General features: G+C 47.0%; 1 pseudogene; it reads right to left on the bottom strand.

The window, feature by feature from the left end:
* Positions 1-2,475: 2,475 nt before the first annotated feature.
* LOC114641094 lies at positions 2,476-3,916 on the bottom strand (annotated as a pseudogene).
* Positions 3,917-4,169: the final 253 nt, after the last annotated feature.

The following is a 4,169-nucleotide window of genomic DNA, read 5'->3' as shown; positions in this document are numbered from 1 at the left end:
CTCCCTCCCTCCCTTCCTTTCTGTCTTTTTTTTCCTGTTTTTTCTGTTTTTTTGTTTTTTGTTTTTGTTTTTGTTTTTGTTTTTGTTTTTAGTCAGAGTTTCTCTGTGTAGCCATGGCTGTCCTGAAACTCACTCTGTCAACCAGGTTGGCCTGGAACTCAGAAATTCACCTGTCTTTGCTAGGATTAAAGACATGTGCCACCATTGCTTGGTGGCTTTTACCTTTTTAGGACGGTAACTGGTGCTTCTTATAAGAACATTCACAGTGTTAGGAAAGATATAAAAACTGCACGAAAAATACCATGACCTGGCCCTTCAGAGATAACTTCTATTTTCTTTGTGTGAGAATGGGCACATGCTAACACATATACAGCCTTGTGAGCTCACATATTAACTTATATTGTTACAAAAGTGAGTTCATACACTTTCTCCAGTGTAACCATATGTTGTGGATGTTTTTCCATGTTAATAAATGCAAGTCTACATCATCATTTAAGTGGTTACATATTTTCTCAAAGTGAATGAATTTTTATTAATTTAACCAGCCTCCTACTGATCAAAATTCAGAATTTTTCTTTTACCATTATAAAGAGCTCTGTAATCCAGGCAGTGGTGGTGCACTCCTTTAATCCCAGCACTTGGGAGGCAGAGGCAGGCAGATTTCTGAGTTGGAGGCTAGCCTGGTCTACAGAGTGAGTTCCAAGACAGCCAGGGCTACACAGAGAAACCCTGTCTCAAAAAACCGAAAAAAAAAAAAAAGCTCTGTAATTGATTCCTCATGCATAACTTTGGCCATGCCTCTGATTATTTCCTAAGAATAAGTTTCTAGAACCGAGATCATTAGTCAGTTGTCCTAAGGGAAGAAAGAGCCAGACGAGAGGAGGTGATGCAATGGCAGCTGTAGTATTTGGAGAAGAGATACCAAGTTATCGAAATCACTATCACCCCAGCCTGTCGCCAGCCCAGCCCGGTGAGCGCATGCAGAAAAGAGAAGGTTTTAGTAGCAGGGCTTCCAGACCCTCCAGCTGTGAGTTTTCAGAGGACAGATTGCTGTTTCTTCCCACTCAGAGCCAAACCACATAGGATAGTGACAATCCAGGGCAGCTGTAGCCCTAGTATGTGTGCACTTGTTTGAATGTACCTTTGAGAATTCCAAGGGGAGTTCCTGAAGCAAGGGGCAGGGGGATTTTTCAGGTGACTAGTGGAGACAGTCAAGGAAGCTTGAGTCATTGCTCTTCTGTGATCCTATCTCTAGTCAGTGGCAGGTGAGGCCTGGAGAAATTCAGGTGATAATTGTGTATGGGAATAAATAACTCTGCACACCTAATGCTGAAAAGAAATCCTAATTATGCACTGTGCTTTTAAGTACATACATCAATCTTGCCTTTCTGTGCTTTCATACTCAAAGGACTATATTGCGGGACTGTTTTATAGTGTAAGGGTGGCACTTTCCTTCTCTTTTTCTGTGTACGCACACAGCCAAGGCAATGTTCTTGAGTTCTCTTGACAGCCATTTGTTAACTTTGCCATATATGATGCAGATTTAAAATCCTTCCACCTTTTGTATTTAAAGTCAGCTATGTAGTTAGCTTTCTCAAACACTGCCTTGAAGCAACTGATGAACTAGAGAGAGCGTGTCTGTTATATTTATTCCTACCTCTTGCATAGTACATTCCTACAGCTAAGGTAAACCAGGGAGTGAACACGGAAGAATGATAGAAACCCAAGTATAGCATGTATGCTGTACCCGCCTCTACCCCAGTCTCCCCGCTGTGCCAAAACCAATCTACTCAGGAGTTAGGGAGAGGCTCATTGTTCCCTTCCCTCTTCCAGGGCTGAAAATCAGGTCTACGCCTAGGCAGAGCCAGCCACGAGAATTTTGTAAGCTTCCATTAGGTTGATTAGAAGCTAGGTAGGCGACCCAGTTCTGGAGGGCAAGATTGAGATGAACTTAGATTTCCAAATAGAAATGACAAGTTTTTCTTCTGAGAAATCACTTTTCTTCTATCTTTCTTCCACTTTGAACTGGGGAGGAAGGATCTGAGAACCCAGAAATCAAGCAGGGATGTCAAAATGACCACCTGGCAACATGAGGCGAGCCTGACTCTGAGGGCACTGGGGGAAAGGTCAATGCTCATCTCCATAATTACTGCTAAATAAGAAGAAAAAGAAAGAATTCTTAGTTTGTTTTTTTTTTTTTTGGATTCTGCGGCTTTTATTTTTTTTTTTTTTTTTTTTGGGGGGGGGGCTCCCTTGAGGGTGGGCACCCTAGAGATTACACTGGAGGTCCGAGGGCTCCAGACGCTAGCTGGAAAGTCAGGTGACAAAAACAATGATTCAGACCAATCACATGATTACAAGGCTGGGGTCTCCAGCAGGGTTCCTGGATAGTCAGGTGTGGACGCCTAAGGAAGCAGTGACATGAGAGGGACAAGCACTGGGCCGGCCTTGAGCCGCCTGGATAACATCAGGGACAGAGGAGCTAAGCAGCTGCTGGCTCCGGGATCTCCAGTCCATGCTTTACTTGGCCAGAGGCTTCCTGAAGGACCTGCCAGCAAACTTGGCTTTGCTGCCCAGCTCTTCCTCAGTTCTAAGGATCTGATTGTACTTGGCCAGGCACTCAGATCGGCAAGGGGCACCAGTCTTGATCTGCCCAGTGCAGAGCCTCACAACCAGGTAGGCGATGAAAGTGTCCTTAGTCTCCCCAGATCAGTGGGACACCATGACGCCCCAGCCATTGGACTGGGCCAGCTTACACGCCTGCAGAGACTCGGTCACCGAGCCAATCTGATTCACTTTGAGCAGGAGGCAGTTGCAGGACTTCTCGCCCGCAGCCTTGGCAATCCGCTTAGGGTTGGTCACTGTGAGGTCATCGCCCACCACCTGGATGCCTGCACTAGCTGTGAACTTCTGCCAAGCATCCCAGTTGTCCTGGTCAAAGGGGTCTTCAATGGACACCACTGGGTAGTCCTGGATGAAGGACTTGTACAGGTCCGCCAGCTGGTCGGGTGTGATGTACCTTTTGGGGTCATCTGGAGACTTGAAGACCAGGTCATACTTGCCAGACCTGTAGAACTCGGAGGCAGCCACATCCATGCCGATGACAACCTGATCAGTGTAGCCGGCCTTTGCAATTGCAGTCTTGAGTAGCTCCAGGGCTTCTTTGTTCCCCAGGATGTTAGGGGCGAATCCACCCTCATCACCCACATTGGTGGCATCCTTCCCGTACTTCTCCTTGATGACATTCTTCAGGTTGTGGTAAACCTCTGCTCCAATGCGCATGGCTTTCCGGAAAGAGGATGCCCCCACAGCAGGATCATGAACTCTTGCATGGCCAGCTTGTTGCCAGCATGAGAACCGCCATTGATCACATTGAAAGCTGGGACCGGCAGGATGACTTCAGGGTTGCCGGCCAAGTCAGCAATGTGATGGTAAAGGGGCACCCCCTTTTCCACGGCACCAGCTTTGCAGACAGCCAGGGACACTCCCAGGATGGCATTTGCACCAAATTTAGATATATTCTCAGTGCCGTCCATCTCGATCATCTTCTCCTGCTCCACAACGTTCACTTTCTTGCTGACCAGAGCAGGTGCAATAGTGTAATCGATGTGCTCAGCAGCCTGGGAGACACCCTTCCCCATGAATCGGGTCTTATTGTCTCGGAGTTCTAGGGCCTCGTAGATGCCAGTGGACGCACCGCTCCCCGCTCGGCACCGCAGCTCGGAAGAGACCTTTTTCGGTCTACAGATCCACCTCAACAGTGGGATTCCCACGGGAATCAAAGATCTCTCTGGCATGGATCTTGAGGATGGACGTCGTGAACTTCTGGGAGTTGGATCGCCGCGAAGAAAGGAAAGGGTTCTGTAATCACCGAAGAGAGCATTAAGGACAGACGTGAGCACGATGCTGTACCGGGGCAGCACCAGTTTTTTTTTTTTAAAAGCCATATTCAGTGGGTTTTGTTTTGTTTGTTTGTTTTTCTGTTACTTCTAACCAGAAGCATCCCTACATGACAAGGCAAGGAGAATCAGAGTAGCCAGGGGCACAAACCCTCGAGACATTTTGCTTGTGCTTAGGTCTAAACTTTCCCACCCAGTGTTTCTGTAACTGACAGAGTTAACTCCTTCTGCCTCAGTTTCTCTATCTGTGAAATGGAAGCGGTAGTAGGA

The sequence above is a fragment of the Grammomys surdaster genome, unplaced genomic scaffold, assembly GCF_004785775.1.
Source record: "Grammomys surdaster isolate TR1022 unplaced genomic scaffold, NIH_TR_1.0 125876, whole genome shotgun sequence".
NCBI lineage: Eukaryota > Metazoa > Chordata > Mammalia > Rodentia > Muridae > Grammomys > Grammomys surdaster.
This window is presented reverse-complemented; position numbering and strand designations above follow the sequence as displayed.